The following is a 26,974-nucleotide window of genomic DNA, read 5'->3' as shown; positions in this document are numbered from 1 at the left end:
GCTCCTCAGGGTTGTCACAGGTGCCTGAGCACAGCCCTGTCCCCAGGACCACGAGCTGTGGGGCCTTCCTCCAGCTGCTAGCCCACAGCCCAAGCCAGCTGGTCGGGCTGAGGGCAGTGCTCTGTCACCCTTTGCACTTTGAAGACTGTTGTAGGAGATTATTTTTGGTATATACGCATTTAAAGTTTCCAGGACACTTCTGAGTGTCGCTGCTGGCTGCTATCTTCCGACTTCTGCAAAAGCTGCCTCATCCTCTGCTTCCTCACAGGTTTCATGTGCGTTTTGACTGGGGCGGCCATGCTGAGGTTGTCACAGTGCATGCTGAGGTGGCGGGATGAGGCCGGGTCGTATCACAGAATCGGATCACAGGATGGGTTGGGTTGGAAGGGACCTTAAAGTCCATTTGGTTCCAACCTCCTGCCATAGGCAGGGACACCTCCCACCAGCCCAGGTTGCCCAAAGCCCCATCCAGCCTGGCCTTGAGCACCTCCAGGGATGGGGCACCCACAGCTTCTCTGGGCAGCCTCGCCACCCTCACAGCGAAGAAGGGTCCTGCCAAGGCTCCCAGGGGGGACCCCAGGTGGGGAGAAACCCCAGTGGATTTGTCACCACCCCAGGTGCTTGAGGTGGAAGGGGACACGCTGGTGCCTGCAGAACAGCTGAGTGTATCAGGTTGTGCCCACATCCTCCTTTGGCTACAAACCTTCATCCCCCTCCCTCCTCCTCCTCCTCCACCTCAGCACCCCTCCCTGAGGCCAGCAGTCCCCAACCCACAGCCCCCCTCCTCCTATCCCCCATTTTGGGGCCGCTCCCCCAGCCCCCTGGGGAGGGGGGGGGGGATGCTTCGCCCTCCCCTGGTGCTCGCTAGCAACGGGCCGGGGCAGGGCGGCCAAGCCGGGCCCGATGAAGGTGCCGGAGCCTCCTCTTCCTCCTCTTCCTCCCCCCGGGGCTCGGCTTCCTTTTATAGCGATGCGGCACCGCTCTCGCCGCCCAACCTGCGGCGGCGGAGCCGGCCCCCGGCAACCCGGAAGGCGGCGGCGGGCTGAGCGCCGCGGGCGGCCCCGCGCCCAGGTACCGAGCCCCGGGGGGAACCGGGGGGAATCGGGGAGGGGGGTCCCGAGGGGTAAAGGGTGAGGAGGGGGCACCCGGAGCCCTGCAGAGGGGCATCGAGGTCTGCTGGGGGGGTTCCGAGCTCCGCTGAGGGGCCTCGCCTTCGCCCCGAGGAAGGGAGGGTGCGGGGGGGCTGGGAGGGGATCCCCCCGTGGTGGTCCCTCAACTCCCTCCTAGGAGGACGGAGGGGGGCAGGAGACCCAGCCCCAAATGGCCATGGAAAGCTGAGGGTGAGATGGGGTGGATGGTTTTGGGGAGGAAGCCGGGGTTTGGCTCCACATCCCACTGCCTGCGATGGATGGAGATCTGGGGGTCGGTTTCTGTCTCAGGCTGGGCGAGTTGCATTGGGTTGTCCCCTCGCGCCAGGACAGGTGCCAGGCTGGAGGCTCCTCACGCCAATCTAGCACCTGCTCCTGGCTGCATGGCCGAAATTCAGGTGGCCAGAAGCTGGGCGAGGAAGCGAGAACGCCTGCTTTGGGGGCTGCCTGGCTTGGGCAGGGATGGCGGCGAGGTCACGGCGGTGGCTCTGTGCGAAAACTGCCCCGGCCTCTTGAGCAAGTCGTGGCGTTTCAAAAGGATCCGTGGTGAAATGGAGAGGAAATCGCACGCAGCCACCCCTAAACCGTGATCTGGCTGCACAGCATAGAGTCACGTTATCGTTTTGTGGTTTAAAAATTCATTATCTCTAATAAATGAAACCCCCAGCAGTGTGGGGTTTCATTGGCTCCTGGCTGCTCTGCTCCCGATCAGACTGATGGGCATGGTCAGCGCATTTTCCACTGGTTGTAACCCCTTGGTTTTTAGGGTGCAGCGGGGTTGGTGGCATGGATGGTCCTGTGGGTCAGGAGGAGAAGCTCGCTGGAGAGATGAGGTTTCTGAGCAGGGAGAGCAGTGTCCCACATTGAAACTGGGAGCCAGCAGGAGCTGTCTGACAAACAGGACTTCCAAAAATATTTCCAGTAAGGTCGAGAGCATCTCTTTCCTTAAGCAAGATCGATAGTTTGGATTGCTCAGCAAGGAGCACATAAAATGGATTTGCAATGATGTCCATGGTGCAGCTCAGGCTTGGGGAAAAAAAACAAAATAAAGAGGCCTCGTTTGGTGCCTCTAGAGGTGGCATGGCCAGCAGCAGCAGTGTGAGAGGGCAGCGGAAAGCCTAACGCAGCCCGTAGGTGTGGGAAGGCACAGCCGCTGTGCACCGCTGTTTCTTTTTACTCAAAGGTGACAGAGAATAAGTAGTGACTTAGAAGAATAAAGGGCAATGTTCGGCTGAGATACTTCCTGTGCTTGTTGGAGAAGAACAAGGACAGGAGTATTTTGAAAGTAAAAGCTTATTTCCTGCAAAAAACTTTTGCTGAAATGAGGGGTAAGATCATTTCGGAGCCGGAGTCGCAGCTGCGGTGACTCAGGCCAGCCATGCTGGCATCAGGACGGGGCTCAGCTGAGGCAAAGCTGAGGGCACCCGGCGCTGGGCTGTCTGAGCCTGCAGTGGGGGAACAGGCACAGCATCGTGTGCTTCTCTTGCCTCACCGAGAACAGGAAGATGGCCTAGTCTGTTCCCCTGCTGCAAACAGCCTTGCTCAGTAGGCTCTGTACCACCTGGCCTTGCTCTGCCTCTGCTCCGGAGGCTGTGGCCACGGTGTGGTCTCCTGTCTGCCCAGCGAATGTCCAGGAGCACGGTGCCACCATGGTCACCAGGACTGCTCCTGTAAGCTGAAGGTTGTTCCTACTGCGCCTGTCTCAACCATGGCTTAGAAAGGCTTGCCTCTGAGGCTAGCTCCAGCCGAGATCTATCTTCCTAATCGTCTGGTTTAGGTTTTCCTTTAGTGCTTACCGTGGCTGTAAGCTTGCTTATCTGCCGCATCGCCACTGTCATGCAGAGCTGCACGGTCCCACCAGGAGCTTTCCCCTGCAGGAGCGTGCCCCTGGGCAAGGAGATGGCCTCGGAGCAGCCTGCAGAGCTCCAGGCTCCTGCAATACAGTTGTTGGAGCGGGGATTTCCCATCTGCAGCCAGGCTGTGTTTCGTGATGGATAGAGAGCGCCTTGCACGGCGTCTGCAATTGTCCAGCTGTTCAAAACCTTCGTTCTGCACTGCTTTATGTGGATCTTGATGTAGCGTGGATTTTCTTTTGCTTTCTGAGCTGTATTGCTGTCCCTGCTGGGTGTGGTTTTAAAACTCTTCCCCCCAGAGTTCTGTGGGTTTTTTGTTTGGTTGTTTGCTTGTTTTTCTGAATGCTGCACACGTGAGTTTATTTCCTTAAAACCTTCCTGCATTGGAGATGCTCAAATTGAGTATATGTGTGACCTTGTGGAATTAGGTGGGACAAGTATGATGTACAGCTCTGGTTTCCATTCCCAGCAGGTTTTTTACATGATATAAGATGCTTTTCTATCACCCAGAAATGCAATCTAAAAAAAAAAAATGCTGCTTTTGATATCTGCTTTGCAGAAATGCTGTGAGACCTACTCCAGGGTATCTAGCAAACAAGCTCTTCTTGTTTTCTCAAAGGCTTCCTGAGTAGAAAGGGAGGACTATCAGGCCTTCCAACTGCAGCAGCAAATGAGGACATTTATCTGAGCCTGCCTAGGACAGCCTCTGTCTCAGCCAGAATTAGGACTCCCACCCCACACATCTGCCTTGCTGCCAGTCTTGAGCCCAGGCCTCTCGGCCACAACCCTCGCTATTTGAGGAAAAAAATCACGGGCAGTAGATGCAATCTGCACTATGAAAATCTAATCTGTGACCTAATTTGTTGTGATACCATGAAGGACCTGTCAGCAGCGATCACTGTAACCGGCGGAGCAGACACGCTGCCCGCTTTCCAAGAGCTCTCCGCCGAGCGGCCTCGGAGGCAGCCACGCCGGGCTGAGCGTGTACGTTTGAAATCCTCCTTTGCTGCCAAATTTGGGGAATAATTCACAGCCAGAGCTCCGACCTCTTTCATTACTCTTCTACCATCTTCTATGATGTCTTACTGAACCTACAGCACTGCCAATCTTGCTCCACGAGAGCTGATAAGGAAGGAAAGTTTTACAGCTTGGGAATGTGCAAGTAAGAGGCCGATAACTGGAGGTGGTGTTCCTAGGTCTGGGCACGGCTGCAAAAAATCTTCACTGAGAAACTCAGGGAGAAATCTTCACTGAGGAACTACGGCTCTATCAAAAACTGACAGCAGAGCTGGGCTTCCTGTGTGCCTGTTTTAGAAATAACAGTTCCTCTTTTTTAAAAAATATTATCTTTAAAGTGCTTTTCTTGAAAGTACTCAATTAAAATATGCCGGGGTGTGCAGCCTATTAATAACTGCTCGGACTTGTGTCCTTGCCCAGCGAGGCACTGTTGGTCCCTTCGGGCTTTGAGGGCCTCCCGGTTCCTTGCACACCTCAGGCACACGTTTGCGTGGCCTGCACATATTTGTGTAGCATTTTGTAAACTCGGGGTCCTTGTAACCATGCCGGGCACTCTGTGCTCGTGTCTCTGCGTGCTGTTTGTTGATTTTTGCTCGCTTTGGGCTTTTCCCTCCACCCACTCGCTTCCTCTCAGTAGCAGCCAGCAGCGCCTCACGTGCTGTGGGCAGGATCCCCGCCTGGTCGGGGGGTCGGCGCCTCGCTGCGGGCGAGTGTTGCAGCAGAGGCAGGGGACAGGCATCTGGATATGTCCAGGGGATCTTCTCCCTTCTTCTCAGTGCTGGTGGGGTTGGAGCTGGAGGGCTGTGGCTTGTTCTGAGTGTCCCAGTACAGTGCTGTGTTCAGCTTTGGGCCCCTCACTACAAGGAGGACATTGAGACCCAGAGCAGGGCTACGAAGCTGGGGAAGGGCCTGGGGCACAAGTCCTGTGAGGAGCGGCTGAGGGAGCTGGGGGTGGTTGGTCTGGGGAAGAGGAGGCTCAGGGGAGGCCTCATTGCTCTCTGCAACTGCCTGAAAGGAAGCTGTGGGGAGCTGGGGGTCGGCCTCTGCTCACAGGTAACCAGTGATAGGACCAGAGGGAATGGCCTCGAGTTGTGCCAGGAGAGGTTCAGGCTGGAAATGAGGAGACATTTCTGCTCAGCAAGAGCAGTCAGGCACTGGGACGGGTTGCCCAGGGAGGTGGTGGAGTCCCTGTTCCTGGGAGTGTTCAAGGAGAGGTTGGACGTGGTGCTTGGGGACATGGCTTAGTGGTGATATTGGTGGTAGGGGGTGGTTGGAGCAGGTGATCTTGGAGGGCTTTCCCAACCTTAATGATTCTGTGATTTTTAAGAGGGAGCTGGGCATACTGGGAAGAGTCTGATGGAGGCCACCAGGGTGCTGAAGGGATGGTGGGCCCTTTTCCTGTGAGGAGAGGCTCAGGGGGATCTCATGAATGTGTACAAATACTTGAAGGGAGGGCACAATGACAGAGCCAGGCGCTTTCCAGTGGTGCCCAGTGCCAGGACAGGAGGCACTGGGCACAAACCAGCATGCAGGAGGCTCCCTGCAAACACGAAGAGCACTTCTGTGTTAGACAAGTGACACTGGCACATAGGGACAAGAGGAGCCAGGGCAAGCGATGGGAAGCAGGGTGGGTGTATGGCTGGAGGGGACGAGGGTGGGAGAGGGAGGATGGCCGTGTGTGACCGGGCTGGGTGCCGCTTGCTGTCCCTGCCTGTGGGGACAGTTTTTTCTATGGGTAATTTTTTCTATTTCCTCATTTCTCACTAAGGGTTGCCACCTCCCCTGGGACAAGACCAATTACTCAACCCTGCGGGGTGCATCTGGCGGCTTACAGCCTGTCAAAAAGAGAAAAAAAAAAAGCCCATGAAAATAGCATGCCTGTAGTTTTAAATTAGGCAAGGGCTAAAATTAAAAAAGAACAGGCCTATCTGTGGCTACGCAAACCGACAGGGAATTAATATTCAGCTGACTGCCAAGGAAGGCGAGCAGAGGTCTGCAGCTCGCACTTCCTTTGCCTCGTCCCACTCCTGTCCTTGCGGCTTCTCCTCTCTGCAAATTGTCGTCAGGAGTTAGGGGAGAGCTGCCCCAAACCTGCTAATATTTTGCTGGTCCCAGTGCTACTTTCAGTGCTGTGACATGTCAGCAGTGCCCCACGTTTTTACCTTTAATTTCTTTCCTTGGCTGCTATGGATGAAACTTTGGGTGTCCTGCACCGGGGTCACTTGTCATCAGAGCCCAGGTGTGGCCTGGTTCTACCTCCCATTTCCTGGGAGGGAGAAGTGCTCCTCAGACACTTGTTCTTGTTTCCTCTCCCCAGCTATGGTTTGCTTTCCTCCGCTGTGATGGCGTTGCTATTAATGGGCTGCAGCAGAAACCAGTTGCCGAAATAATTCCTATTACAAGAATGACTCAGTCTGCTCGGTTCCTAGCAGGTCCAGCTTTCACTTTGCACCCCGCCGTTGTTTTCACCTGCAGCATGAGCCATGCAAATGGTTTTATGAGAATGAGTCAGTGGGCAATGGACTGGTGGGAAAGGTGGGAGCTTCCTGGTGGAAGGGAAAATGTTAAGAAGAAAGGGACCGGGAGCTGCTGGGGAGGGAGTTGTGGTGGTGAAACTGTCTGGTCCTGCTGGTGGAGGTGACATATGGCTCTGTCTGTGTATTTGGGGGCAGAGTATGTGCTTGACGAGGGGAGATTTTGACACCTAGAGTCAGGAGAGCTGCAGGTAGGGTTTAAAATCATCCAAATCCCAGAGATGGGGTTCAGGGGCTGGATCCAGGCTGGGTGCAGACCTGCAAGCAGGCAGCGAGTGCCCTCACTGCCAGGCATGGATATTCCCCAACCCTTAGTATGTTCAGAGGGGCTGGAGGGTGCTTGGAAATCAACACTAAACATTGCCTTAGCACAGCTTTGACAAGTTTACTCCAAGGGCTGGCATTACCCAGCGCAGATGAACTGCCGAGCTGCCTGGAGAAGCAGTGCAAGGCTGAGGGATCCGGCTGTAAACTTGGCCTCCTGCCCCTCTCACCTTGCAAAGTTTCCTCCAGGACTTCCTGCGCCCACAGCTGGTCAGACGCCCTAGTTATAGGTGTTACTGGCATTGCTTTTATCAGCAAAATTGGCTTCTGGTTCAGTCGTGTCTGTTTTAGGGTTGCTGGTACCCAGGGCTGTATCCCGGGCTGTCGCAGGAATCATCATACCTCTAAAATACCTTTATGCCTTTGAGGGGCGATTATGCCTAGGACTTCGACTTGCTGTGCATGCAAAAAACGGTCTTTTTAGCTTGTTGAGGTTCTGTTTGATCTGTCTTTTTTCTTTTAAATAAATCTCTTGCTGTGCGAAGCAATCGGTGGGTGCGCTCTTATTGGGGTCCTGCTGCTTGGGGCGAGGAGGCTGCCCCCTGCTTCTGCGGCGGGCTCGCGGAGGTGCTGCAGGACCCGTAAATGCTTCTCCTGCAGAAATGAGCCAGTTGGAGGCAGCAATCGGGGCCTGCGCTTCGGAGGTGTTCCTGGGCAGATGTTTTCGTCGAGCTGCAGGAGGCCATTTGCATATTGCGTGGGGCTTTTCCTCTTCCTCTTCGCTGCCGTCCGCGTGTCTGGGAGCAAAGTATCGCTCTCAGTCAGGGCCCGAAGTCGTGCAACTTCCTCTGAGCAGCGGCTCCCGGCAGCGCAGCCCCCTGCGGGAAGGGAAGGGGCAGGGGCTCCTTGGGGAGACCTCAGAGAGGAACTTCCCAAGCGCTTCTCCTCCTCCTCCACTGGTTTCTGGTGGGCAAAATCGGAGCCCCTGTGCTCCCCTGGGAGGCAGCTGGCTTTGTGTTGCAGGGATGCTTACATCCCTGGTCCTGCAAACCCTGCTGTGAAGCCACCAAGCAAGGCTCTGCCGGAGGAGACACCGCAGGCAGTGGGTTCCCTTTTCTCTCCCAACCATGTGGAGGAAAAGAAGCCTCGTGCCTGCCCCCACGTACCCAGTTGGAGCATCCCACTTCCCATACGAAACACAGGCAATGGCAGGCTGTATCTGAGCATATCCCAGAGTGAAAAATACATAATTTTGGAGGTCACTGAAACTTGATTCCTTATCCCAAAGCCTCCTTTTGCCCTCAACACCATTACTGCCAGTAAACTAGGTGAATTTATGTCCCAGCCCCGTCTGAAGAGGTACCGGATAATGCAGAGAACTGGAAAACTGCCCTTCCTTTCCCTGATGTCACTTCAATCCCTTGAGTATACAGGGATTAGAAGATATTTGACAAATGCACTGAACATTCCAGGCACATTTCTCTTCCAGCACCCATCTGACCTCAGATCCTGAATGAAACGAATTTGCATTTGTTTTTAAAAGTGTCTCATTTTGTGAATCAAGATGTCAATGCGTTTGCAAAGGGTCCCCCGTGAGACGTTTGTGTCTCTTGGAGTTTAAATTGCTGGCTCAGTTTCCCATTAATACTAAGGGTGTTTAAAGGACAAATTCTCTGCCTACTGCAGTGAAAATGAACCCCGAGGTGTGACATTTCACCTGCCACTGAGTGTAAGCTGGCTGATCATAATGGACTGGAAGAGCTAGATTTGCACATCCTGGTAACAGAAGAGGGTGAGCGTTACAGTAAGCCTTGCCTTATTGTTATCTTTTGTCTCTTCTGCACATGGAAGCTTTTGTGCTCTTTGCCGTTCATAGTACTGCACTATCCTGAAGCCCCTGCCTGAATGTGAGCACGGTTTAAACCCTAGGAGTGCATGAAGAGAGCCCTGACAAGCTTCCACTCAAAAGGGCGTGAAGGAACAGGAGCACCAGGGTACGGCTGAGGTCTCGCAGCAGCCCCTACGCCCAGTTCCAGCTTTATGGGTCCCTGCACAGAGCCTCCAGCCCCGTCGTGTGTCCTGCTTGCAGCTGTGCTGGCAGACAGGGCTTCTCCACGGCTTGTCCCCGCTGCTCAGCACAGCCCTGTCCTGAGTTAGAAGGAGGGAGGAGGGTGCTTGGCAAGCCCCAGGGCGCTGCTCCTCAAATAAAACACAGAGGCAACTGGAATCAGCTATCGGCAGAGAGCGTAGCTGCAAATTATTCAAAGCTTGGTGGACCTGAGCCTGCACGGAGACATGTTTACCCAGAAAAGTGCCAACATAACCTAGGCATAACCACATAAAATTGCACCGTGCTGGCCCAGGGCCCTTGCACCGTCACTGGAACCGGGTGCCAGGATGGAAAAGCAGCGAGCGAAAGAGCTCCAGTATCAGAGAGCCTTCCTCGGCTTGCTACCTTCTGCTGCCGGCCCTCTGTGCTTCCCGGCATTCCCTGATCTCTTGCCAGCTCCCATCAACAGCTGCGGTTTGCGGTTGTAGTGCTCAGCATTTGTCTCCTCTCTGTCCGAGCAGACCTGTGCCGGGGCTGGATGCGCAGCCTGCAGTCCTGGGGCTCCCAGCACCGGCCTCCGGGTGTGAAATCGGCTCCTTCCCGAGAGCTAGGGCACTGCAGGAGGGGGTTGGCAAGGTTTCTGGGTCCTTCTGGCGGAGTTTGTGAGGAAAGGTTCAGACAAACCGCTTTGTAATGCATTGTTTTGTTTCCTTTCAAGAAGGGAAAAGTGCCCCCAGTAAATCCAGAGCTGTGCTGCTGACCAGGATGAAGCCCACTTTCCACATCTGGCAGCTAAAACATTGCCAGTCTACCACTTTTTGCAGCAGGGATCACTCTGTTTCTGTGTCTGTCTGTCACTGCTGAGACTGCGGTTGGAGCAGGAGTGGCTCCAAGGTGTAAGTGCGTGCCCGTGAGGAGCCCTACTGCTTGTTTCAGGGGACCCCAGGAGTTCATGAGATGCTGCAGAGCTTCCAGGCCATGCTGCACCAGCTGGGACTGAACCGGTGACCGAGAGGGGAAAGGTTCTCTCGCACATTTACAAACCCTGAGGCCTCTGTTCCCCAGGCACAGATTTGACTAATTTCCCTAAGCCACTGATGACCTGCCCTGAAACGATACTCTCACTCCCTTAGGAGCTCCCTTGGGTTGCTATCAAGCAGATAGTTATTTTTGGGTCCCTTCCCAGAGAGAGTGCACGGGATTGCTCTGATCCTTGCACGCCAAATAAATATATCATCGGACCGTAGTGAAGGTCCAAAAAGCTTTATTGGAGGGGAAGCGGATTATTAATAATTGAGGATAGTTCACTGCATTGTTTTGGAGCCAAGCAAAGCTAATCGAGCTTCTTCATAGCAGAGATAAAAGTGTGGAGTATCAGGACGGAGTTGATTGCAACAGTTAATGGGAACATAAAAGTCAATTAATGAATTGCAATGGTTAACACTGCATTAAAGTGAACCACGCAGCTCCCAAGCAGGGTGTTAAGCATTTTTAAAGACTACAGAAAGCAAACAAACGAACAAAGGAACGGCAACAAAACAGTAACCATTTTTTAATCTTTATCCTAAGGCTTTGGGTGCACGTGTGTGTTTTCCCCTCGGCACCTTTCAGAATGAAATAAAGCCTCTGCATGGAGTGGAGCGGAGATCAGTTCTGCGGCGCCTCGTTGCGGCGAGGACTGTAGGGCAGGGGGAGCCGGCTTCTGCAGGAGGGTTTGTGACAGAGGCTCTGAACCAGGAGAGTTCCCGGCTGCTACGTGGCTGAGCTGCCCTGAGGTGTTGGTTACTGACCCCGTGTAGGTAATTTCACTCCTAATTTCACAGTATATTCTCTATTTCTCTGCAATAACAAGAACATCCCCTACTGAAAAGTGAAAGCTGAGGCATTGGCTGGAATAGCTCGACTTTTGGTGGGTGAGGAAGGTTTTGAAATGTCCTGCATTGAAGAAATTAAAAGGTTTCTTGTGGAATAAGCTAGCAGCCATTCCTTCTCAGCGACCATCACTATATTGTAATGCTTCCTCCCTTTGCAGCCTTTTGAAAGCCATCCATTTGTTCCTCTGAAACCTGTGTCCAAGCCTCAGCCAGGCGAGACGCCTTTCTGTGCACAGCTCTCCCCTACTCTGCCTTCTTTCGGGGTCGCCGTTCAGTCTTCTGGAGGGGACTCGTGCCCCTCCTGGCCATCTGGCAACACACGGGGCCTCTTTGAGCACACTCCCCTCCATGCTAAAATCATCTGCAAAGCCTTTCACAAGCTCCGGGCCGGAGTCTGCCAGCCGAGCTGCAGCGTGTTGTGCCTCAGGACAGGAGTGACCCCATTAAAACCACTTAGGAGCACGCAAACTTAGGATCGTCTCATTGTCCTTATGTTCATCTCTGCTCCCACGTGGTTCCCGTGACCCTTTCACATCCCTGCTGGTCTTCTCTGAGCAACGTTGTTTGCTTACATCGACCCCTCCCACACTTTTAAAGTTTATCATAGAAGTGATTAGGATTAAAATAAGAATGGGCACATAACAGAAGCATGAAGAAGCAGATACTGTTTGCTTTTGCCTGGAAGAGAATAAGAATTAAAAAATAAAAAGTCTTGTGAAAAGGATAACTAAGGAATCCCTATGGATTTGGGTCTGTGCACCCTCTGTCTCCCACTGGAGCTTTCTCGCTGCAAAACCTCCAGGCTTCTTCTCCTCATGCTTAACAAGAAGTCCAAGGCCAGAAAAGTGGGCAAAGCTCTTCCAAGGTACAGCCTAGCACCTCACAGGAGAACACTATTTTTCTTCTTTCAATTTTTTGGGTCTTTCACTGCCTGAGACGGTAATCTTTTATAACGAGGTGGATATGACCACCCATTGAAAATAAAAAAGAAAAATAAAAGGTTTATGATGCATTCAGGTAGAGGCTCCACTCTGATCAGCAGCAGACCTCACCTCAGCTCTGGCTTGGGGAATCCACCGGCCTTGAGCAGGGCTGTGTCCTGCTTGGTATGAGCAGAATGTTTCCCAACCCATGCGTGGGGTGTTTCATCTGGACATGAACACTACTAGCTTTTCATTAATCAGGTAAGCTCGGAGTATGTTTAAGTAACCGAAACGTGCAGCATCAGCTTTAGCCCCTTTTCTTGCTGACTGCATGCTGGCCAGCTGCGCTCAGGGTTGGGCTCAGCCCAAGGTGCCACGTCCACGCTCAGGAAGAAGGAAGAGGGAGATGTCTGGTGTGCAGCCCTTCTGCTGCTCAGCGGAGGAAGTGTTGGAGGGCATGCCCCAGTGCTTTGTTTTACGGCAGCCTTCATCTGCGCCCAGTCTGTCCCTCGCAGATTACCGCATGGGAAGGAGTCCTGGCTTTCTATTTCCTCTGCTGGCAAAGTCCTCTTCGTCGTTAGAGACTTTTGCTTTTATGAGCAGTATGGACTCTGCTGCTGTCGTTGTGGCTACCCAGACTTCTTAGATCCAGTTGATCCAGTTGGTGAGCCAATAACCCAACCCTAAATCCTTTTTCTCTCATTATTCAGCAGCCTTGTACTCAACATCGCTCAGATCACAAATGGAGATGAGTTTTGTTTGCAGTTCTTCAAGTAGATGTTACAAAACCACTCCAGGTTTTGATCAGCTAAATTGAACTCTACATTTCAGATGGGCACAAGCAGCCAGGTCTTTATAACATGGACGAGGGGGACAAGGACAGAAAAAGCCTCAAAAGTGGCACTGCAGCCCCGCGGGGTGCAGAGCACCCTCGGCTCGCGGTCATGCCATCAGCGATGGAGGAGACCCAAGCCAAGGGACACAGCCAGTGGCTTTAGCGTGTCCCTGCTTGAGTCTCCCCCAGCAATGCCTGCTGCCACTCCTGGGCTGTGAAGCTGCATTCGTACACTGGGGTTTGAAATTGGCCCCCCTGAGACTGCCTCTCCAGCGCCCTGCACTGAGGTGCTTTAATTACCTTACTGATTTCCCTGCTGGAAGTGTTCAGCATCCCCTGCGATCCCCAGAGGAAAGTAACAGCCACGGCAGCAAAGGGAACAGCTGAGACGAAGTGAAATGGTCTCCTGACGTCTTGACAGCATCCCTTGGTAACAACTAGACGAGGCCCCAAAACCACTTATGAACCAAATGCTGATAAACAACACCCAGAAACAGCCAAACAAAATGATTACATCACTACAAAGGCTGTGATCAAAAGTAAAATACCAGCCTCGTGCAGCCTCCTGCTCCTGAGGTAGGCAGAGTTCTCGACGAAATCGATGAATATTTGTTTCTGTCAGGGTGGCGTTATTACCTTTGCTTGAAATCCACCAAACAAAAATTGTTTTCCCTTCCAGAGGGTAATGAAACAGTCTGGCCCTCTTAAATATTGCCTCCCCTGTTCTCTGAAGCATTGATTCCATCCATTAGCTGGAACACCATTACGCTGCTGATTGACCCGAAACATTTTGTGGAAAAAAAAAGGAAGGAGGCTGGTGGGGAGCTTCCAGCTCACATAGGGTGCTCATTTCCTGTGGTGCTCCTGGTGGTTAGCTCGGTTTTACAGACTGACTTGACAGAGGGCTAACGGGAGGTCAGGTGAAGTGCCTGGCACCCTCCAACGCACCCCGATTCAGCAAGGCACCGAAGCTGCCCCCCAGAGTAAATCCGTGAGGTGACGTTCGGGTGCTTCCACACGCGCAGAGGTGATGACCCAGCACCTGTTGAAGTGGTCGTGGCTTCTCCACTGCATTGAGCGACCAGGAGCAGACCTCTGGGTGCTGGACAGGTCACAAAAAGCCCGTGCATTTCGTGTTACTTCCCACCTGAGTGCCCTACGTCGGCAACTGCAGTCCGTGGCCATGACCCGCTGCCCTTGGTCGTGCTGGGTTATCTCCCATGCTTGGCAGGGCCCTTGCTGCCCAGTTCACCCAGTTCGCCTGTTTGCTACCCACAGTGTTTTTGCCGTTGTGGTTGTTCAGAGTACTGAGCACGCTGGTATCCATGCATTGGTTAGGGAAGAAATCCTGCGTATCACAGACTTGAATGAGATGCCTGAAGATATTCGCATCTCAGGCTGCCTTCTGCTCTGTTCTCTGACAGGTCTACCAGTATAATTTGTCTTTCTATTTTCCAGTAGAGAGAAAATATGGTTAAAATAGAAGCTGCAGTTCCTCTTTCCACCTTCCCTTATGCTTACTGGTCTACAGTCTTTTTTTTTTTCTTTTTTCAAATGCAGGCTTAACACCTGCCATTTTCTTTTTATTCCTCTTTTTGCTTCCCTGTCTCATACGGGTAAGCTGCTCTGCTGAGGGAGGGCAGCAAAATGTAAAAACAAAAGAGCTTTATTGTATAAAATCCCTATTATCTTTGATCACAATCCAACACCGAAGTCTCCTGCGTCATTTGATTTAGAGGAGCTGTTCATTAACGAAGCGTGCGTCGTGGCTCTCAGCTGAGGCATGCCGAGAGGCTGTGCTGATCATTTGCAGGGAGCAATTGCATCAACAGATGAGAGAACTCGAAAATAATCTCAGATTTGGAGTGGCAGAAGAGGAGGTGACTAATGTAGGTACTCACGTGAAGTGACTGGGGCACAGCACCAGGAGACAGTGGACTTTCTCCAGGTTTGCTAGGGTAAAAAGAAAGAGCTTCTGAAATGCATTGCTCTTCCCATTTGCCACCTAGGTATCAAAACGACCTTTGAGGAGAGGGATGGCAATTTGAGATGGCATTGCCTGACTCCACACAAGTATAAAACACAAGTATAAAACATTGTAATTGTTTGCTCTTACGGTATCTGGAAGCACTTCAGGCATCCTTGTAAGCACAGAATGCTTCGACCTTGGCTTTTTGTTTTGTCTGTGCTTTTTCTGAAATTTATGTTGATCATCCGCACTTTGTTGCAACTGTTTATACTGCTGCATTTATATCAGAGGATTTCTGCTACCCAAAACGAGAGCCCTAAAGGACACTGTAGTGTGAATGTGACTGCTCCTGCAATCCCTCATCTGCCAGGCATGCACTCGAAAAGGTGGAGGAACCTGGAAGAGGGAGGGCAGAACCTGATGGGAGCTTTATCCGGGCTGAAAGGTGCTATGAACCACGGCAGCGTAACAAAGGATCTCTGCAAAGCTGCTGCCGTTTTCCAGCCTAGAAATTTTGCTGCGAGAAATCTCGTCTCTTTAAAAATTAAAATCTCTGTATGGATATGGATAGGGGCTGCTTACTTACCGTTTTCATCCACGTAATGGAAAAGTTAGTGCTGCCCCCCCCCCCCGCCACACAAACAGCACTTGTCAGTGGACAACGCACGCTGTTGTCCCTGCTGAGTACAAATGAGAAAAGATGACTTCCTTTTCTACTTTTGACTTTCTCCCCTAGGCTACCATTAAGCCTAAAAGTAGCCGAAGTATTGTAGCTGTGCATGGCACCCAAGGGCAGTTTTGCTTCTCTGTCTTAATTTGTCTGGCTATCTATAGCTAAAATAAAGTCATCTCTTGTCACTGGTACATATGGACGTGTATATGCTACATGTACATCCAACAGTACTTTTGGAGCTTAATAATCTTTGCTCTGTGAACATGCTCTGACCCATTTTCTCTCCTAAGGGTGAATTTTACCTACCCAGCAACACTACTCTTGCTAACAAAACAATCAACAGCCATTTAGGACCCTAGCAGCAGTTATGTTCTATTTCCATTCTGTAATTTTATCATGCAAACTGGCAAATATCACCTTTTATATATATATATATATATATATATATATATATATATATATATTTATCCCAGTACTAACCTGGTTAAATGGTTTTCTATTCAGAAGGAGCAATTAAGAAATTAAAAGCGAAGTCAGAACTAATCGAGAATTGGCAGGTTTTTAAGTCATGCAACATTTTCCAGATTGTTCAATAATTTTTATGCTTCAATTATTACATGGGATGTGGATGTCTTAGTGTGCAGCTGCTGTTAAAGCATCAGTGATGCTCAGGTTCTGAGCACTCTTACTTGTACTCCTGAAAGATGAGAGGGTATGTTAAAATTTGGGAGAGCCCTAAAGAGTAAATATTACTGTAAAACTCCTTATAGTTTCAGTAGGAGAGGCTTTCTTTTGCCTTCCCCTCCCCAAACTCCTTGCAGTTCACAGTGTCATGAACATCAAAAATCATTCTTCCCTGAGGCCGGTTGCATTGTTTCCTTAGCTCCACGCAACAGGACAAAGTTCTGTGCAAGAGAGGTGAGAGCCCCCAGGCTCGCATTAAACCCACGTGATGAATCCAGCATAAACTTGGAGCGTGGTTCTGCTTCCCTTGAATCCAGTTCAGTGGGACCTGGATCTCTCCTGGCCTGGCAAGCAGACTCTGAATGTCTTCAGAGAAGAGAGAATGTGGTAGTGACCTGCCAGCATCTCGGGAAGGAGGCTGCATCGATCTCCTACAGTGCAGATTTTTTTATCTGCTGGTTGCAAAAAAATTCTTACTGCAGCAGAAGTGAAAAGTCATGTCAGGCACTTTCAGTTTAGCCTACCCACCTACAGGAATCAAACACAAGCAGAACTGGGACTTCTGGTCTTCTGCCACTCTGCTCATCAGCTTCTTCTCTGAAAATCTTCTTTCATATCTTCTTGGACATCTCACCTATTTGCTCCAATCTGTACTAACCTGTAACAGCCCCCCCCAGGCTTGCCTGAGCACTCCCCTTTCCCTGTTTAGGTGGAGGCAGCAGACAATTAGGAGCGTGGTTTACCGGCCCTGGTATTGCCTGAATGCTCTTTGAGGACCCAATTTATAGTGTAGTGTAAATTTAGTTCGTCAGGCAGGTTTTGGTGCTCAACTATCCTCACGGACTGCTTCCTTTATATCCCAGGATCCTATCTTATCCACAGTCCTTTCAAATCATTAGTTTATTGAATCTGTACTTCACAGCATCACAGTATGTTAGGGATTGGAAGGGACCTTGAAAAATCATCTACGCTAATCCCCTTGCCAAGTTTGGAGAAAACCTAAGTTTATCAGTTCAAGTTAACACATATACAGCTGTGAAAACGCAAAGAAGAGAAATACCCTGACATGTAAATCTCTGAAGTACTTCCTATTTTTCTTCTTTCTTGGACTGGCCTGGGGAGGGAGAGCTCTGCATTCACTATTACTTGACAGTTATCAAACTGACGCTTGGCTTCAGAAGAGAAAGTAGCTGACGTGGTTAGACTTTCAGGTGTCTTGTATGGCTCTTTCAGTTTGAGTAATTACCTTTGTCGATGATAACGCTTTACCTTTGGACGCTGTGCATGCGAGGCTGCAGGAAGAGCCAGCCACCTGTTTTGTCTTGGCTGTATCTGTGTGTTCCTGCCCCGCTGTCCTCTCATTCTCCGGGCTGTTCCTGGTGGAGAGTACACGGCAGCACCCAATTATCACAGTCAAGGCCTTGAAATCTGCAGTTGCTTTGTGTTCACCAAGGTGGCTTTTTGATACCTATCAGGTGAGAAGTCTCACCAAACGTAATGTAAACTGGCCTTTGGCTTCTTCAGCCACTCAATGCGAAGGTCAGAGGAGACTTCATGGGAAAGTTTTGAAAATAATTGTCTAGATTCCTGATAACGTTAAGAGGAAAAAAAAAAAAACAAAAAAAAAAAAACAAAAAAAAAGCAGAACTTTGTCTTCCTGTGTGTGTATATGTAATTTTCCAAAAGAAGCAAGCCCCAAAACAGGATATTGATGTTATCCCTCTGCTTTTGCAAATTAGTCTCTACCAGGAGTAAAAGTAACTCGGGGTGTGCCATGTCCCAGAGCGTAATGACACCAAAACCCGAGTTATGAGAGAGGTGTGGAAAAGGTGAAACCTTCAGAATTTAGTTTTTGCATGCAGATGTCTACATGGAGAGGAAATTACATAAGTAAATCAACAGTGTCATTAAAGGACACTTTTGTATTTCTTAACACATTTTGCATATCTTTTACATTTTGTGGGAAACGGAGAGCACGATGACTCCTGCCACTGCTGTAGTGGGACGTTCCTTCTCAGGACGCTCTGGCAGCTCAGAGTTCACCAAAGGATTTAATTTTTCCCTTTTTCTGCTTACTTCTTAAAACACAACCCACCTGCAAAGAGATTTATGTACGTCTTTAAGTCAGCAATCCTGCTTTTCACCAAGAAGGAGCTTTATGTCCTTTCCCATCCCAGTTTTGCCCACAGCAAGCATTTAGAACCCCTGAGTCAGGCCTTAAAATAAAAATAAATAAATCACACAGTTGGCTTGGGGCACGACGCATATTTTTTGAGTCAGTGGCTTTTCGCTTTAGGGTGCTAAGTCTCAATGCTTCACCTGCAAAGGCTGCTCATGTCAAAACAAATGGCGGTGGCGACTCACGAGGACAAAGACCTGGACTTTGAGGTGTGTGAGGAGGTTTCAGGGCTGTGCTGCACCCCTGGCATTTTTGGGTGAACTTGGGTGTCCTTCTCCTTCAGCAGCCACCTCCTTGGGCAGGATGTGACCCTGGAGGGGCAGGGTAAATGGATGTATGTACCTCAAGTACCGTGTTCAGTTTTGGGCCCCTCAGTGCCAGAAGGACATCGAGGCCCTGGAGTGTGCCCAGAGCAGGGCTACGAAGGTGGTGAAGGGCCTGGGGCACAAGTCCTGTGAGGAGCGGGCGAGGGAGCTGGGGGTGGTTGGTGTGGGGAAGAGGAGGCTCAGGGGAGACCTCATTGCTCTCTGCAACTGCCTGAAAGGAAGCTGTGGGGAGCTGGGGGTTGGCTTCTGCTCACATATTATAGGACTAGAGGGAATGGCCTCAAGTTGTACCAGGGGAGGTTCAGGCTGGAAATGAGGAGACATTTCTGCTCAGCAAGAGCAGTCAGGCACTGGGACGGGTTGCCCAGGGAGGTGGTGGAGTCCCCGTCCCTGGGGGTGTTCAAGGAGAGGTTGGACGTGATGCTTGAGGAGATGCTTTAGTGGTAACATTGGTTGTGGGGTGATGGTTGGCGCAGACAATCTTGGAGGGCTTCCCCAACCGTTATGGCTCTATATGGCCACACACCTCTTGTGCCCACAGCAGCCCTCACAGCTTGGCTGGGATGCCCTGAGGACAACCCCCCCATCCTCTGTGGATACCCTCATTTCCCCCAGACCCCCTCCCACACTCTGTGCAGACCCCGAGGACCCTCAGGACAACCTGGGGCCCCGCACCGAACCATGGCTGCCCCCCCCACCCCACCTTCACCCCCTTCACCCCCTTCACCCTCACCCCCTACATCCCCCTACTCCACCCGCCCGCCTCCATTCCCCCCCCCTCCCGTGCCCGAGACACAAGGAGTCAAAGCAGGTGCATGCGCAGTGCGCTGGCAGCCGGGCGCGCCTGCGCACTCACCTGCCGGGATGCGCGCTGCTCCCCCCCTCCCCACCGGTACATCCGGGTCAACGCACGCCCGCCCGCACCGCCGCTCCCCCGTGGCGCTCCCCCTGCGGCTGCCCCCCCCCCCTCCCCTTCCTCCTCCTCCTCCTCCTCCTCCTCCTCCTCCTCCTCCTCCTCCTCCTCCCGGCCGCCGCTCGCTGCCTCCGGCCCGGCCCGCAGGGAGGGAGGGAGGGGAGGAGGCAGCGGCTCCCGGTTCCCGGCTGAAGCTCTGGGTGAGTGGCGGGGAGGAGGAGGAGGAGGAGGAGGGAGGAAGAGGAGGAGGGAGGGAGGGAGGGAGGAAGGTCCCCCCTTGGTGCCCTCACCCCGTTACCTCAGCGCTGCTCCACCTCAGGGAGCCCCCCCGCAACTTCTCGCTGCCTCCTTCCCCGCTCCCGGGGGGATTTGGGGTCCCCCCAGGGGATTTGGGGTCCCCCCCCGAGGATTTGGGGTCCCCCCGGGGGGTTTGGGGTCCCCCAGGTCTCTCGGTGTGGGATTGTCGCCAGGGGGATTTAGGGTCCCCCCCAATTGGGGGCTCGTTGCTGGGAGCGGGTGGACTGGGGAAGGTGTTGCCGGCATCTTGGGGGTGGTGGTTGGGGAAGGGGGGGGGGTGCAGGGATTTGGGGGAGAATGGGGAAATTTTGGGGCGTGTGGAAATTTTTTAGGGGGATGTGGGAGTTGGGGGGGCACACAGGGAGTGGGAGGGATGTGGAAATTGAGGGGGGTGCAGGGGTAAGGGGCGTGATGCAGAAATTTGGGGGGGGGTACGGAAATCTGGGGGGATGGAGGCATCAGGGAGGGGATGCAGGAATTGGTGGGAATACAGAAATTAAGGGGGGGGTGTGGAAATTTTTGGGGGAATGCAGAAATTGAGGGGATTTGCCCCCCCCCGTGCCCAGCCCCATTTCGGGGTGCGGTGGCCGAGGTGTTGGGGCTCTCGCTGCAGCGGCGTGACAAGGTGGTGGCCTCGAGCTGCCGCTTACAGGAGCGACTGAACCAAAAACCAAACCCGGGCTGGGGCTGAATTTCGCCCTGTGCCGCCCGAGAACGAGGGCGCACGCAGCTCAGCCCGGTTTTGTTACTTTGAGGTCTCGTTTATTAATAAACAGCAGCCTCCTGCCCAGGAATGCCTTGGATGCCGCCGAAATCAAGAGCCTGTTAGTCACCACGGCTCTTGAAACGTGTTTTATTTTTTTTTATTATTTTTTTTTTCCCCTTTTTATCTGTTCCATTGCATCAGCAAGCCCTGGATCCAAATGTCAGTGGCGGCATGACAGCTGTCTTTCTGCTGTGGTGATAGAGTCGCAGCGACGTTTAAAATCTGTCATCCTGCATTTCTGACGGGGTGATGGGGAAATACAAGCCTTGCATTAATATGTACGTGCATCCTTAAACCAGCAAAACATCTCGGTTAATACAGTAATCTGTCTCCTTCCCTGCTACCGCTTCTGTTATGGACTGCAAAGTTTCTTTTACTCAAACTTTTTTTTCCCTTTTGTACACCGATAGTTTCATTCATTGTGTTCTGTCTGCATGGACTCTGATTATACCTGTAAATTAATGAGCGTTTTCTCTAATAGGGTCTGGTTGGTAAGGGTGCTGGACAGAGGGATTTAGCCACTAACCTGAGGTTACAGTTGTCAGGGTTGGAACTGGTATTTAAACTTGTCAGCTTCTGCCTGACAAATACCTTTTACTAGTGAGATACTTCGTTAGGCTTGCAAAACATTTTCAATTCTGCGTGGCAAGGGTAACTGTAAAAACCTAAATCAGGTAAATAAAATACCGCTCTTCCCTGAAATAGGAGTGGTTTTTGTTTGACCTAGAGAGAGCGTTTCATGACTGAAACAAGCTTTTAGGAGGAAGGTAGGTAGTGTTTTACTGAAGTCAAATTGTGAGGTTCCTGGCTGCATATATTGGGTGCCGGAGAATAGGGTCAGTAGAAAGAAGTGATCCCAGGATCGGTTTTAGGGTACCCCTGTCATGAAGCCTCAGCATTGTGTGAAAGGGAGGAATGAATTGGATCCCTTCTGTTACATAACTTCCCTTTGTCATCAGGTGCTCCAGATTTTCTTCATTGTTTGCAGTTTAGCTGAGGCTGCCTGAGGTGACTGATGAGTGGAGAGGCTGTCTTCTGAAATCCTCTGCCTCTTCCTAGGAAACCTTTCCTGCAGGAGCCTCGCTGTCTCCAGAAGCGTGATGTTAGCTGTTTCTCTTCGTGCAAACATAACTCTTCTGCTCCTTTCCCTGAGTTTTGCGTGAGTCTTGTACCATCTGCATCAAGGAAAATATGGAAAGTATTTTACGTTGTATCTCCTCATAATTCTTAGCGGAATCAGTAATTTTGAAATGAGGAGGTCATGGAAAGGTAGGTGGGGAAGAGAATCGAGGTGTCTGTCTCCAGCCTTCTGCTGGTGCTCACTAGACACCTGGATGTTATAAAGAGAGAGGTGGGGAATGTTTGTGTTGCTGCCTGCTGGATTATTGGGTGATACAGTAATAGGAACTGACTTCATCATGTGTACACTCCAGGAGTACGGAGAGGGCCGCTCTGGATTTCGGTAGCTGCCTAGGCATGGTGAATGTAAACGCAGGATTTTCCCCCCACGTTGTGCATAGGAGCACACAGATGCTTGGGCTGCCTGCAGTATCATTTTGTTGTCCCCTGCCAGATGGGGCATGGATGGAAGTCAGGAGTGCCCTGTGGTTGTGGTAGAAACAGGCAGAGGTAAAGCTTATGTGTGAGGAGCCAGGTTGTTTTTCTAAGCAGTCGCTGGATGATTTGGTTGTTCTTTTTAAGAAACAACTGTGCTAGAGTAAATCAAGGTTATCACCTCTGCCTGCCCTTCCTGAACACTTGTTCTCTTGTAATTACAAGAGTTGTTCTAGTCATTGATGTAGTCAGGCTTCAGTTGAGAAGGATGACTGCTGCCTCTTAAGGTGCTGCTAACTACCCTGAAGTATATTATAAGCCAATATTATGGGGGTTACCATAAAAATGAATGGAAATACATCTTCAAAGCTGGAATACTTCGAGTGTTGTCAGATTGCATCTCATGGACTATCAGTAGTCAAGAAAAAATGCTACAGGTGAGGTGTGAAGCCCAAGCGAACACAAGTGCTGAACCTACCCAAGACCTGAGTGTCAGCACTGCGCTCCTGTGCTTACCAGGCAGTGTTTGGACCACAGGGAGTCAGGAGTTGGGGGTGTGAGGTGCTGGCACCTGGGATAGGTGCATCAGGTAGGCAGGGCAAGGGTTATTTCAAAGCATTTTCCAGCTGTAAGTGAGGACCAGTTGTCTGCACCTTTCTTTTCAACACCCATTCATTCGCATGTATCAAGAGCAGGTATAAATAAATCATAAGTCTTCCTGTAATGTTAATCTATGTAAAGAGTATTAATATTTTCTTGTGATTATCTAATTTAATACCTCTAAGTACCCATCAAGGAGAAGCCTGCTTTTTCTCTTCACGCGTACGAAGAAAGTGGCTTATCAGATTGCTGTCAGTCCCCGGGTCTTTTCGAAATTCACCTCAATTTCCCTCCTTCTGTGCTTCAGGAATGTTCTCTGGAGCGCCAAAAGTTGGCTGCTGCAGCTGGCAGAACGTTTCAAACCGTCTGAAATTTGCTGAGAGTAACGAGCTGCCTGGTGTAGGCGCTGCTCTGCGTCTGCAATTCCAGCGCTTACTGGGGGTCTGAGCACGGCGATTATGTGAGCAGCAGAGCTTAGCAGAAACCACCAACAAACAATGAGTAGCTTTAGAATTGACTAGGTAGAGCAGGAGGTATTTTTAGTTACAGTACTTCCTTCTGTGTTCCCCGTCTCCTGTGGTTTTAATTGCATTCTCCTTTTTAGAAATGGTGCTTTGTGGCCCCTCTCATGTGAAAGGCTGACGTGCAGAGCGTACCTTCGCTGTGGAGACAGCGAAACTAGTCACAGACAAAGCGTTTTGAAAGGTGAAAGCAAAATGGTGTGCTCATTTGCCTTTCACTCCTGATAGCTTAAATTTCAGGGTGGTTCGAAGAGAGTCATAGGTAGGAGGTAAAGGCTGACGATATCCTGAGGTAACACGCGCTCACGTTCGTTCTTACAACCTTTGTCATCAGGTGTGCTGCCTTCATCTGCTCCCGACTGAGTCCTGTGGTCTTGGCTGCATGGTTAGTTGTGTACTTCTGAGGAGCTCTGCAAGTTTCAAAAATTAAAAAAAAATAATCTTAATTTTTACAAGGCCTTTAGGTACCAGACTTCTTCTTTCTTAGTGTTCTTTAACCATTTTGGGTATGTGAGGAAAGATCGTTGTCTGCCTTGTTTGCTCTAACCTACGGTTCCAGCCCTGCATGTAGGGCATGGTGTGTGACTGACCAAAGCCAGAATTTTTTCTTACACGGGGTCTTCATGGGCCTGCAGGAAAAATCAGAGACTAAACATCTCTGAAACAAAATAAGTCCAAACTTCAAGTATATAAAAACTTCCTCTGATAACGTTTCAGGGGGAGGCTCCTGTTTGGTGGAAGTGCCCTATGGTCTGTGGAGTTATTTCCCAAGTGCCTGCCTGGTGCTGCAGCCCTTGGGATTCCCAGGTGGGCTCTGTGCAAATAGGAATTGGGTCTGGGACAGCTTAGCTTGTGGGATTGAGCGCCCTCGGTTTGGTGTGGCTGTCGTTCCCAAAATAGCCTGCCTTGCAAAACAGGCCTTCTGTCTGCCACCCACACCAAAACCTAGAGCCTGATCCCGCAGGCAGTTCATACGCTTGTCTGCAAGGCTGGTTCTCATCAGCAGGCTCGGCCTGAATCAGTGACCACCAGGCAAAAGAAGTTCAGCGCCAATAACCAGTCGAGGAAGGAGGAAACCCGGCAGAAGGCTGCCCTAGATACATCTTTTAAAAGCTCTGCCGGCTCCAGCCTGCGTGCTTAACCATTCCCCGGTAGCAGGAGGCTGCTCTGTGAGTGAGTTGTGCTCAACTGGTGTGGTTCACAAGCCTCTGAAATTCAGCCACGAGGCGGTTCTGGTTCTCCTGTAGCACCGGATGACTAAATTAAATGCGGTGCTAGCGTGAGTAACTTCTTCTGAGGTGCTGTACGAGGTAAGAGCTGAGCTCCTAGGAGCCCGAGTTGTAAATGAGCTGACTGGAAAGCCCTGTTTGTGTGACGAGTGGATCTAGCAGTCGTGGAACTTCAAAAGTCAGATGTAATTGAGTCTGCTTCCAGCCAGGTGTGGCACTGGGAGGTTACTGGTTCTCCCATTCTTTGGATTTATGGCAGGCTTGAGGGTGACATCCTCATGCAGAAGGGGATTTTGGGGTCTGTGCTGGACAACAGGGCGTGTGCTTCAACTTCTGCCGATGTACAGGTCAGGCTAATCTTTTTTACTGCAAAAAGTGTGCTTTTCTGAATTCTAGGCTGTCTGTTCAAAGGCACTGGTAGGCTGAAAAAAAAACTTGTAAGTCTGACTACGAAATATATTCATGGCTCTTATTTCTTAAAAACAAACAAACAAAACCTCCCTGTTTAGTGTCTGTGAGAGCGAAACTTCTCAGCCCAAGTGTGTCCTGGGCAAGAGCCTGAAAAGCCAGTTCGCTTCTTGGTGTTGCCTTTGCACCTTTTCTGTGCTGAGGCATATGGTTATTTGCAACTGGTGTCATGTGGAAGTGAAATATGTAACCACTAGACTTCATGAAGCTTCATCTTAAAGATAAAATCGCTGACCTCTTACAGAAGTGGGGATCTTATGGACAAGGCAGAGCACAGGGGCTGGTGATGGACGGTATTCAGTTGATTTAGGGTTTAGATTTCCTGTTTGTGTGCTTTCTGGGAAGGGATGTGGATCTGCCAGGTGAACAGCCAACTGAACCGTAAGAAGGGTTTAGCAATTTTTTGCTCTGGGTGCTTCTTGCAGAAGATGGCCAGCTGCATGTGGGAACAAGAAGCAAGCAGATGTAATTCTCTTGCATGCTAAAGGGGTACTTGAAGTGCTTTAGCAGTGCTTAACTTTGCAGCTCGGAGTTCAGAGCTGAATTTGTTACCTAGCAGCAGTGACAGAAGACCGTGACCTGCTGGCATCTCCTGGCTAGAAGTTCAGAGGATGATCTTACAGGAGCTTTCGAGTATCCTAACAAATCCTAAATTGTTTTCTTACCTTTTCTGAAGTTTCCACTTCTAGCAACGCTCGACCTTGTTTCTGGAGAAACCATCCAGTGAGGAAGGCTTCTTAGCCAGCACGGGGTGGGATTGTGTCCCAGCAGGGAGCTGCCTGTAGGTGAGGCTGGCGGTGTAAGTCACTGTTGAGGAAGACTTAATACTTCGAGCAAATAATGTTGCATAATATTGATGTTAATATTGTGTCAGGTTTTCGAGAGAATTTCAGTCAAAGTACTTCAGTAGCTGCCAAAAGTGAGGCTTGGGAACAGATGTTGTAACTATTCTTTAAATTTTTTGACAGCTCTTCAAAGAGCTCTGGCGTGCCTGAGCTCTGCAGCAGGGTTTTTCTGCGGGGTTTATGCATCTCACTTTGCTTTTCCCCCCATCCCTCGTCCAAAGCGTGCCTTGTTTTGACCCCATTACGGTCCCATGACAACTCATGCTCTGATAAACGTGTCCAGTCAGACAACATGGGGGTAGAAAAGGGGTTGGATGGGGATGAGCTGAGGTGAGGGGTGGTAGCAGTAAGCTAGGAGGAGGAGCAGCTTATTTGGAGCTGAAAATAGGAAAAAATGCTAAGTAGAATCTGGGGCTGCCTTGGGAAAAACGTGCTCAAAAACTAGTGTAGGGCTGTGTTGGAAGCTCGCTGGCCTTGTGAGGAACATGGGGCAGGCGCTGCGGGATCGTGTAGGAACGGCAGCGCTGGTCCGTGCTCACCCAGCCTGCTGGGGTCAGTGAGGGAAATCACTGGGACAAAGAGCTCTTGCAGGAAAAATTAGTCAGGAAAGCTGTTGGGAACGGCCTGCAGCTAAAGCACACTGAGTCTTTTCCACTACCGCTAGCAGCCGGCGTGTCTCTGCTGCCTTGGCCCAATACGTGGCGAGGTGGTAGAAGTTGGAGCACTGAGCCATTAAGCAGCTTTTCAGACACACGACAAAGATAGTTTTGCCTCTCCTTTCCCATCAGAGCTGTCGAAAGAACATCTCATTTTCTACGAGACCATTTCTGTAGTAATTTCATGCTGCCTGGTCCTAGTTATAACATTTCATACATTATCACGAGGTCTTGAAGTTACAAGTAATTGATAAGTGAGTGTGTTCCAGTTTCTACTATTAACTCTCACAAGTATATGCCCTTTAGGTGCAGAGGTGAGGTGCCAGCAGTTACCTGCTAGGCAGGGCTGTCTACTTGGGCTTTCCTTTGCAGCTGAGCCACCCGTCACTGGGAGGAGGGCAGCCCAGGACACCCAGCCCTGTGCCACCCTTTCACTTCGTGCCCTGTGTTGTCCCAGGGTGCAGTGCCAGGTGCTCGTTAATTCAGTCCTTGCCATGCTCTCACTTGTTCTCGCTCCCAAAATGCAACTAATTTTCTCTAGTATAGTTCCTACTGTAGTATAGCACGCTTTCTGTGCAGTTATTTATTATCAGAATGGCCTAGCAAGATGAGGAAGTGGCTTGCTTCCTATTTTACACAGGAGGAGCAGAGGCCCGAAGAAGAGAAGTTCAGATAGTTCTGCATGCATGGCTGGAAATGACTGGAACCCGCGTCTCTTCAGACTAGTTTACATACTGCAGCCACATCCCTACCAAACCCGCTGCTGTTTCTTGCCATGATTCTATTTTAAGGCTTT

The 26,974-nt window shown here is 50.8% G+C and overlaps 1 protein-coding gene across 7 annotated transcripts in view; it reads left to right on the top strand.

The window, feature by feature from the left end:
- Positions 1–982: 982 nt before the first annotated feature.
- Positions 983–26,974, top strand: part of CYRIB (CYFIP related Rac1 interactor B) — a 91,271-nt gene continuing 65,279 nt past the window's right edge. For 4 of the 7 annotated variants that reach the window (XM_084509901.1, XM_084509894.1, XM_084509899.1 and 1 more), the window contains exon 1: positions 983–1,071. The gene's annotated coding sequence lies outside the window, so the exon portion shown is untranslated. Of the gene's footprint in view, positions 1,072–19,292; positions 19,443–26,974 lie in introns of those variants that run through there. The other 3 variants (XM_084509895.1, XM_084509900.1, XM_084509897.1) reach the window with 1 other exon arrangement.

Source organism: Aythya ferina (genome assembly GCF_964211825.1).
Source record: "Aythya ferina genome assembly, chromosome: 2".
Lineage (NCBI taxonomy): Eukaryota > Metazoa > Chordata > Aves > Anseriformes > Anatidae > Aythya > Aythya ferina.
Note: the sequence above shows the minus strand (reverse complement) of the source record. Positions and strands in the feature narration are given on the sequence as shown.